This window comes from Papaver somniferum, chromosome 3 (assembly GCF_003573695.1).
Source record: "Papaver somniferum cultivar HN1 chromosome 3, ASM357369v1, whole genome shotgun sequence".
Lineage (NCBI taxonomy): Eukaryota > Viridiplantae > Streptophyta > Magnoliopsida > Ranunculales > Papaveraceae > Papaver > Papaver somniferum.
Window position 1 is genome coordinate 51485468 of NC_039360.1, and position 10780 is coordinate 51496247.

Sequence of the window (10780 nt, forward strand, 5' to 3'; positions counted from 1 at the left end):
TCAAGTTTATAGACATACCTTTTTAGATGAATCCAATTGAATTCTACCGCCTTACCGAACATAATCTGTGTGCCCAATTCTTGTGATTCCCTCACTGTATACAAAGCAGAGCATTTCTTGGTGAGGATGCACTTCCAACACAATCAAATTGCGTTGGGGTGAACAAAGTCTTGCTCACCACAAGTGACCTTTGGATTATCATGAAAGAGATCACTTTTAGAACCTTTCACATCCAAATCCATCTTCCCAAAGAACTCTTTAAGTTCCAGCATCATGGATACTGCTTTCTCCATAGTCATGGAACTTTCTGGGAGATCATTCCTTTTCACACTCAAACCATCATTGTCTTTCTTCGGTATCCACTTCTGAGTGCGTTTAGGAATAGTCGGAACCTTCTTCCCATTACTCTCTTCAAGATTTTCCGGAAGAGAATTGGATTGACTATTCTTTTGCAAGTTAGTCTTTCTACAATTGGGAGCATCAGATATTGTCTTCGTCTTTACGAAGTTATCCTTTTGATAACCATTACGATTGTGAAAAGGCTTCGTATGACGTTTATAGGAAAATCTAGGATTATCACAACACTGATTCCTTTGCCTAAAGGTTGGACGTTTAAAACCCATAATTTCAAGAGTGTTAGCCTTAACATATGATCCCGGTTTAACAACTTCTTTTGATACCCAAACAAGAATATCTCGAAGTTTTTCATTCCTTATACGAAAACGACATCTCCTTTCCAGGTGACCTTTGTTTCCACAATAATGACAAATATAAGGAACGTTCTTACCCGGATTCATGTGTGCTGGTTTTGGAGGTTGATAAACTTTCCTCTTTTGAACCTTAACCTCCGGAGAAGGTATTTCACTTTTGCCATCAGTGGAAACTTTTTGTTGAGAAAAATCACTAGCGTTGACAAATTTTGCCTCTTTGCTAGTACTTGTAGCATTTATTCCCTTATAGCCCAATCTTCGTGTATCACGATGATTTTTACTTGCTCCTAGCATAGTGGTTAATTTGCTTGAACTAGTATTGAACTTTTTCAAGTCATCTTCCAAAATCTTGATTTTATCAAGAGCAACAGCTAAATCAGCCTCAAAGCGTTTTTCTCGAGCGCTTCAGACTCAGCAAATTTCTCTTCCAACAAAAAGTACTTTTGTTAAATATTATCACATTCAAGTGACTTCATATGTAGGTTTTCCTCAGAATCCTTGAGGATCGATTCGGTTGAACGATTCGAAAAATAAACACTTGCGTAACATCTTCTCAATTTCTTGTTTTCTCGACAGAGAGGAGTCAGAAGAGGTGTGACATGAGAAGTTGTAATTTTCTTCATATTCCACGAATCCAAAAACTTAACATACTCTGAGACTTCCTCTTCAACATCTCTATCAATATCTGAATCACCTTCATCAGAAAGTTCATCCAACTGTTCTTCTAGGAGAGTTTCCCAATCAACAGTTTTTACATCAAGAGAATGTTTGGATATTGAATTAGATGTGACAGTTCTCTCAGGTGAATTCAAGCTTTTAAAATCATCTGGTAGTTTCTGAACTGGTACGTTATTAGAGATAGACTCGTCCATAATCAGATCGCTACAAACACATACTTATAAGGTCTTTAACGTGTTTGCCTACTATGATACCAATTGAAAAAGCGGGGGTCTAACAACACCACCCAATATTTCGATTAGCAATCTGTATGGACTAACTCCGAAATACTTTGCTGGAGAATCAACTAGACAGTCAGACCCAATCTAGATAAAAGTATCTCAAGGAGTTAATATCTCTCTCTTGATTTGATTTTTACTCAAGCTAAAAACAATAGCGAGTCTTTATCAAATACAAGGAATACTTGGACGGTACCAAAGACCAATGTCCAAGGATCAATCAATATCAATCAACAACCAAAGGTTGGATTTTCAATTGATGATCACGAATACACAACCTGTATTATTTCAATTATATAAAATATAATGCGGAAAAGAAATAACACAGACACAAGAAATTTTGTTAACGAGGAAACCGCAAATGCAGAAAAACCCCGGGACCTAATCCATATTGAATACACACTGTATTAAGCCGCTACAGACATTAGCCTACTGCAAACTAACTTCGGACTGGACTATAGTTGAACCCCAATCAGTCTCCCACCGATCCAAGGTACAGTTGTACTCCTACGCCTCTGATCCCAGCAGGATACTGCGCACTTGATTCTCTTAGCTGATCTCATTCACAACCAAGAGTTGTTGTAACCCAAAATCACAGACTTGATAATAAATAGATTTGTCTCACACAGAAAAGTCTATAAGAGGATAAATCTGTCTTCGACAGATAAACCCTAGGATTTTGTTCCGTCCTTAGATATAAAATCAAGGTAACAGGAACCAATTGATAATTCGGTCTTATATTCCCGAAGAACAGCCTAGATTAATCAGTCACCTCTCTACAATCCTTCCTGACTACACAAGCGAATTGTCGAGGAATCACAAACAGTGAGACGAAGATGTTTGTGACTTCTTTATCTTGCCTATCGGAGAACTCTCACGATCTCAAGTCAATCAATCGATTGTACTCGTACGATAGAAGATGCAAGATCAGATCACATAACTACGATAAAGTAGTATCGGTCTGGCTTCACAATCCCAATGAAGTATTTAAGTCGTTAACCTGATTTTAGAGAAGAAAATCAAAGGTTAATGGAGATCGACTCTAGCGGGCGCACTAGTAGCACACATACGTGTGAGGATTAGTTTTGCACAATGCTAGATGTGTCCTTTATATAGCTTTCAAATCAGGGTTTTGCCTTAGTTACAAAGCAATCCTTATTCACCGTTAGATGAAAACCTGATTTAGATTCAAGCTAATATTTCTCAACTGTTAGATCAAAAACTTAGCTTGTCACACACACTTGGGTAGACGTTTACTGGGTTCGTGAAAACCATGACCAAACGTGTGCGTGTATGTTGGTTCAACATAGTAACCCAAAAGGTTAACCATATGAGCATTTCATATTAACCTTGTTCTTCTTCACCATAACTAGTTCAATTGATTGAAATGAACTAGTTAAAAAGTTGTTCAATTGCTATGAGATCTTATGTAACTACACAAGACACAATTGAAACAAAGATGATTCGAGTCGACTGAATCGGCTCATGAACATTATAGCCACGGTTTGCATAAAACATTCCTTAGTAATTTAATGTTTCATGTTCAGAGCACATCTTTAGACCATAACCTCTTAAGTTCACAAACAAGTTCGCGGACTTAAGTTAATCGGTTGAGTTTTCCAAACTCAGCAGAAATTCTCGGAAAGAGAACTTCCGCTAGTTCGCGAGCTTAGCACACAAACGAGTTTTGGAAAATCCCAGCAAAAATTCTCGGTCGAGAACTTCCGACAGTTCGCGGACTTGGCAAGCCAAATTCCACAATCCTTCCGATTTCTCTTGATCAACAAAGTTCGAAAAATTCGGTTCAAGAAATACATGGTTATGTAATCTAAACTCTCATTTCAATTATTGAGACATTCTCAGAGGACGCTATGTAGCCGTTATTCACAGACCGATTCGCGTCAGAGCAATTCTCAAAGTGATTGAAACTTTTCATGACTTTCGTCACTAGGTGAAGATAAACTTGATGAAAGTGAAACGCTTTACCAACACACGATTTCGAGATAAAAGATATGCAATGAATGCTCAACTCGAAATGTCAAATGTGTATGATCTAGTCTATATAGCATACGACTTTTGTCTCATAAGAAGTAGGAGATAGAAGAGATAGACTTTTGAGTGATAGATAAGTTCAAGTCTCCACATACATTTTTGTTGATGAAGTTCCACTGTTCCTTGTATAGATCTTCGTCGTTGTATGATGAATCCCAATGAAGTCCTTGAGCTCAACTACACTTTTCTATCCTAGTCCGAGACTTAGCTATGTAGGCTAGAAATCAAGACTTATAGTTTTGATCACTAACATTGACAAACATGCTTGAGATAGCAACGCATGCGAGGTTGACCGAGCTATGCTCTAACACTTTCAAATAAATTATTATGTTCAGTTTATTTTCTTTTGTCGTATGGTTCATAGACAGGCCGCCCTCACAAGCCCTGCTAGTAGTCAACCATCACAAACATCTCAAAACTCATCAGCGAACCTTGCACTGGATTTTTTCAGAAGTCACATGGAACTTGTACTCCTATTCTGTTTTGATTTGGCTTATTGAACATAGTCCCCCTCATCTGTCTCACAAAAACAAAAAGTATTATCATGTTAAGGCTTTCAAGTTCATAGACACATCATACCAGATATAAGTAACATCCTCAAACCTGATGGAATCTTCTAAGAAGCAAAAAGAGCTTATGGTAGAGATGAAGATGAGAAGAATCTTAGGGTCCTCTTAACCATTGATATTACCAAAGCTTTAAAGTTTGGTATAGATGCTTATGAGACACCAAATATCTCTCACTAGTTGGAATTTTTTTATGCCTTGAACGGCATTGTATTCTGGAAAGTTTGCAGAATCCTTGATCATCCTGGTCCTCTTTGTGAGGAAAAAGAAGAAACTTCTCCACATGTCCGCAATAAACCTCACCCATACAACCCCATGAATTTCAATATCACACCAAAAACTCCACCCCTACAACCAAGAAAAGATCTTATTCGGATAAAGATGCAGCTGAAGAATTTGCTATTAAGATAAGACTAGCACAAAGGAAAATTGTCACCAAAACAACACTGAAGAACTTGATGGCCCTAAAGAACTCATCATCTTTAAAGTAGGACTTCAAAACCCCATTACTGAGAGGATCCCAACTCAAAATCCTAAGGCTCTTTGAAAATGCGGGGGTCTAACAACCACACCCAACAATTCGTTTGGCAATCCGAGAGGACTTACTTCAATATACTTTCAAGAGAATCAACTAGACAGTCAGACTCGATCTATAGGAAAGTATATCAAAGAGCTATATCTTTATTTCAACACAACCAGAGTTAAACAGAAACAAGTCTGTCAACCTGATTTTAGTGTGAAACTCTTGAACCAAAATCTTTTGTGTTAATCACAACCTATTCAATATCCACCGTGTATAAACCTCTTTAAGCAACAATCACTAAAGGAATATTTCAACACAGTGTCCACTTGAAACAGGGTTAGTCCAGACTGGTATAACAGTGTGAAAATAACAAAATAAATTATTAAAGATCAATAAAGTCTTATCCAACAAACAAGGTCAGATTTAACAACTATGATTGATTAACATACAACCTGTATTATTTCAATTATACAAATAAAATATAATGCGGAAAAGAAATAACACAGACGCCAGAAATTTTGTTAATGAGGAAACCGCAAATGCAGAAAAACCCCGGGACCTAGTCCAGAATAAACACACACTGATGATAAGATGTTACACCAATTTCATACTACACATTCGGACTATATGTAATACCTGCTTCAGCACTAACAAAACTCCTAGCAGAACACCGATTCTCTTTAGGAATTCTTCTCGTATAACTTCTAGCAGAACAAAGTTCTCTTCAAAAGATACAACAACACGGTTGATATTTTTCGATATTTTGTTTTCACAAAACACGAATCGATTTCCCTTTAGATGTAAATCAAGGTTTTGGAAATCGTGTGTATGTTTCGAACAACTACAAGATAAAAGTAGAGATACCAAAACAAACATGTAGATTAGAGTTTTAACTTAAAATCAGTGTGCGTACACACAAGGAGTCCGTGAACCTGATTTTCGTAAGTGAACTTGGGCGATTCCAAAGACCAATTTCCAAGTTAAGAAAACCCTAATAATTCTACAACAAGAACAACTAGAATAAATCTAGAGATATCTTGTTTAAAACTTCTTAAGGATTTTTACGAGATACCTTGGTGAAGTTTTCTTTCTAGCTTTCGATTTCGACTAACAAGTGTTGGTATACGACCGGAAACTGAAATCTATCAAAACCTAGGGTTTATGATCAACAATTCTGGAATGGTTTTTATCAGAAGAGAAAACCTTATAATAGAGAAGAGGTGAAAAACCTAGATTAAAAGTTGTATAATCAATCACGAAGATTAAACTCAACTCGGCTTTTTAATCCCCAAAATAAAGATTTTTATCTCACTCTTGTTCATGAAGAATATAAGACATGGAAAACAACCTTATGAAGCTTACACCAATTTTCCAAAAGGGGATAAAAATGTGTAGCATTCACAAACTCTTTATTTATAGTGAATACGTTAGCTTGCAAGCTACGCTAGGGTTTAGGCTATTTTCCTTTTTCAAGACTCTCCTAATTTTGGAAGTCTTTCCTAAGTTACAAATATTTTGCGTAAATAATTAAATAAATAATTATTAGCATATATTGTATTTATGTGAACAAATCACATTTTAACTTAGGCATGAATTAAAAGTTATCACAAACACTTTAATATGGTAATCAAATATGTTTGGATTAATAACAAACTTGCCTAGATAAGGAAACATCACCAACTTGACTAAAAAAGAATTCTAGTCACGTAATTGGGCTCAAGTCCGTGAACCGTTACACACAGTTCATGAACTGTTTCTTACTAACGAACTGTAACAATTATAACAATACTTATAACTGTTACCTTAATAAATCACTCATAACTTCATCGTTATAACTCGGAATTGAGTGATTCTTGGCTCGTTGAATTCGTAAGCTCATTCAATATAACATGAGAACCTTTCCAGGGATAAATATTGTCACAAAAGTCGTGGCTCAAATAACCTCGAGTATATATACATAAATGTACATTAACCGTCATAGGAATTGTTCCATAGAGTGAGTATTTGTTTCGATAGATTAGAAAGGTAGAATTGAACAAGAATCCAAATGAAATCAATCAAAACATACCTTTGTTGATGAAGTCCTTGTTGATGTCTTCTTGTAATCTTCAGTCTTCATCCTTCAAGAATAGCTCTTCTTAGACCTAATCTAGTATGAAACTATCTTTAGTATACTAAATCAAGAATGCATTTTGGCAACTACAATTGAAAACTAACTGGACATACCAACGCTAGTGGGTTCATCCTAGCAATGCTCTAAAAATCTCCCTCTTTTTCAATTGAAGCATAGAAAGATTCTAGACGGTTACAAAGTTAAAGATAAAAACTAAAAGATAAAGGGTACCAACATTAAAGTAGCTGCTAGGATGCAAACTCAACATACTTACCAAAGGAATGATAATACCATCAACCCTGACAATATTTTCCCTCAAATCACTCTCAACATACCCAATCCATACAATTCAATACCCTCCTTAACTGATATCTAAAAGCAGGTTAATGAAGAATTCAACAATCAGAAGAAGCTGCTTTGGGAAAAAAGAAAAAAGAAGACTAAACTTAAATATGCTTCTGTCCAGAGTAGTCCCCAATCTATGGATACAAAGAGGAAAAACCAAATGTTGTCCAGCCCCACTGATCATAATCTGAATATTTGGGACAAATTGCCTCCATCCAAGAAGAGCAGTCTTCATGACCAGAACATGAAGATGGATCACCTGACAAACTTGACTACTAGTAACATTGTAGGATCCGATCCTTTCAATCTTACCGAGGTACATGTTAATACTCAGATATTATCTTTAAACTACTTAATCATGCTTTCTATCCATTTTATTACTCTTCTTACGAAGGACACTAACCATTGGTATATTCTTAACATGATTCATCTATACACTTACATCGATTTCACTATCCTCATAATATACAATATAGGCTACATTATCCTCACTTTTGTTTAATTATCCTCGAGTTTCATATTTCTGGCAATTCTTTAATATCATGACTTAGAACTGTCAAGGTCTGGGGAAACATAATACTAGTAGACACTTGAATAACATGCTAAATAAGCATAATCCTTACATCTTCTTCTTATCCGAGACTAAACAACAGTCTAAAAATCTTAAGCCTATCCTTAGCAATATAGGAGTCACTAACTTTTGGTTTGTAGAACCAAGTGGAAAAGTTAACACTGTTAGGGGTCTGGTTCTAGCTTGGAAAACTAAGTTAAACATTACTGTTATAGCACTGCTCGGTTGAATTCGCAAGCGTTGCTATCTCAAGCTTGTTTGTCAAGTTTAGTTTCCAAAACTATAAGTTTTGATTTCTAGTCTACTTATAGCTAAGTCTCGGACTAGGATAAAAAGTGTAGTTGAGCTATAGACTCCACTACATTCATCATGAAAAGACGAAGAACTACTCAAGGAACAGGTGGAACTTCATCGACAAAAAGGTATGTGGAGACTTGAACTTATCTATCACTCAAAAGTCTGTCTACTCTATCTCCTATCTTGAGACAAAAGTCGTATTTCTATATAGACTTCACTTATACACATTTGTTATTTTGATCCGAGTTTATCTCGCTTATCTATTTCTCGAAATATGTGTTGGTAAGCTTTCTCTTTGGCCAAGTTCATCTTTACTAGTGACGAAGGTCATGTTGAATTATTTCAATTACTTGAAAATCGCTTTGATGAAAAATAGTTTGTGAATAACAACTATATAACATCCTCCGAGAATGTTTCAATGATTGAAATGAGATTTTAGAATATATAACCATGTTTGGATATAAACATTATATGTGAATTCATACTTGTGTAAGTCCAAAATCCTGAACCAAAGTATGCGTACTTTGCTTGTTCAGGATGACCGGAGCTAAGTCCGCGTACTTGTACGCGTACTGTCGGAAGTTCATATCCCGTGAATTTCTGCTGGAGTTTGTGAACTGAAAACAATCTTAGTCCGGGTACTTAAGTATGTGTACCGGTATGCGTACTTAAGTGGGTTATTATCTAAAAACAGTTTAATTGTGAACTAAGACATTTATAAATTAAGGAATGCAATCTTTGCAAACCGTGGATATAATGTTCATGAATCGGTTCAAGTGAATCAAAATTGTTTTTGCTTCAATTGTGTCTTGTATACTTCTATGATATCTAAGCAATTGAACAACTCTCTAACTAGTTATTTGAGTCATTTGAGTTAGTCATGGTTAAGATGAATAAGGTTGATATGAAAGTGCTCATATGGCTAAACATTGCTTATATATTGTTGAACCAACGACTTGTACACGTTTAGGTACGGTTACTCAAACCTAAATGAAGTTATATTTCATGTGTGTATGACAAGCTAAGTTCGATCTAACGGTTGAACTATATTAGCTTGAATCTAATCAGGTTTTCATCTAACGGTGAATATTGAATGCTTTGTTACCAAGGTAACTTAGATTGCAAACCATGATTTGGAGACTATATATAGGAGAACTCTAGCAACTGGGAAACCTAATCCCCAAACCTCCTGTGTGATACTATTTATGTAAGCTAGAGTCGACTCTCCTTTAACCTTAGGTTTCTATCGATACACTGTAGGTTAACGACTTAAAGACTTCACTGGGATTGTGGAGCCAAACCCAACTATTTTCTCTTTAGTTGCGTGATCTGATCTTGTTGTTTCTATCGTTTGAGTACAATCGTAAGATTGGCTTGAGATTAATTTCTTCGATAGGCAAGATAGAAAAGTAGTCACAAATATCTTCGTCTCATCGTTTGTGATTCCACAATATCTTGTTTCGCTAGTCGATTAAGATTATTGTGAGGTGATTGATATTTCTAGGTTTTTCTTCGGGAATATAAGTCCGGTATATCAATTGGTTCTTGTTCACCTTGATTTATCAAAAGAATGGAACAAAACTCGTAGGTATTTATGTGGGAGACAAATTTATCTATTCCTGTAGACTTTTCTGTGTGATACAGATTTGTTTATTAAAGTCTTCGACTTTGGGTCATAGCAACTCTTAGTTGTGGGTGAGATCAGCTAAGGGAATCAAGTGTGTAGTATCCTGCTGAGATCAGAGACATAAGGGGCGCAACTGTACCTTGGATCAGTGTGAAATTGATTGGGGTTCAACTACAGTCCATACCAAAGTTAGTTTGTAGTAGGCTAGTGTCTGTAGCGGCTTAATACAATGTGTATTCAATCTGGACTAGGTCCCGAGGTTTTTCTACATTTGCGGTTGTTAGATCATTGCTCGGTCGAACTCGCATGCGTTTCTATCTCAAGCATGTTTGTCAATATTAGTGATCAAAACTATATGTCTTGATTTCTAGTATACTTATGACTAAGTCTCGGTCTAGGATAGTTAGGAATAGTTGAGCTCCAGACTCCATGGCGATTATCTTGCAAAGACGAAGAACTGCTCAAGGATACAGTGGAACTTCATCCGACCGAAAGGTATGTGAAGACTTGAACTCATCTTGTCACTCAAAAGTCTATCTAATCTATCTCCTACTCTTGAGACAAAAGTCGTATAAGTATGATAGTTTTCATACATACATATTTGTTATTTCGAGCCGAGTTTACTCGCCTATTTTTTTCTCGAAATACGTGTTGGTAAGCTTCTGCTTTAACCATCTTCATCTTTACCCGTGACGAAAGTCATGATGACGTTTCAATCTTGAAAATAACTTTGATGACGATAGTCGATTGTTTATGTCTAACGACTGTTATAACATTAGAGAAGAATGTTTCAATGATTGAAATGTAGAGTTGAGAATATGTAACCACCTATGGATGTAAGCATATAGTGTGTTCGCACATTAGTGTATAAATCCATGTGCCAGAAACCAAGTGCGTGCATATGTGTGCTTGCGGTATTGCTGAAGGAGACAGGTTGGGCACGCGTACCCGTACGCGTACTGGCAGAAATTCACGTCCGTGAAATTCTGCTGAGTTTGAAGTTTACGAACTCAAAAACCA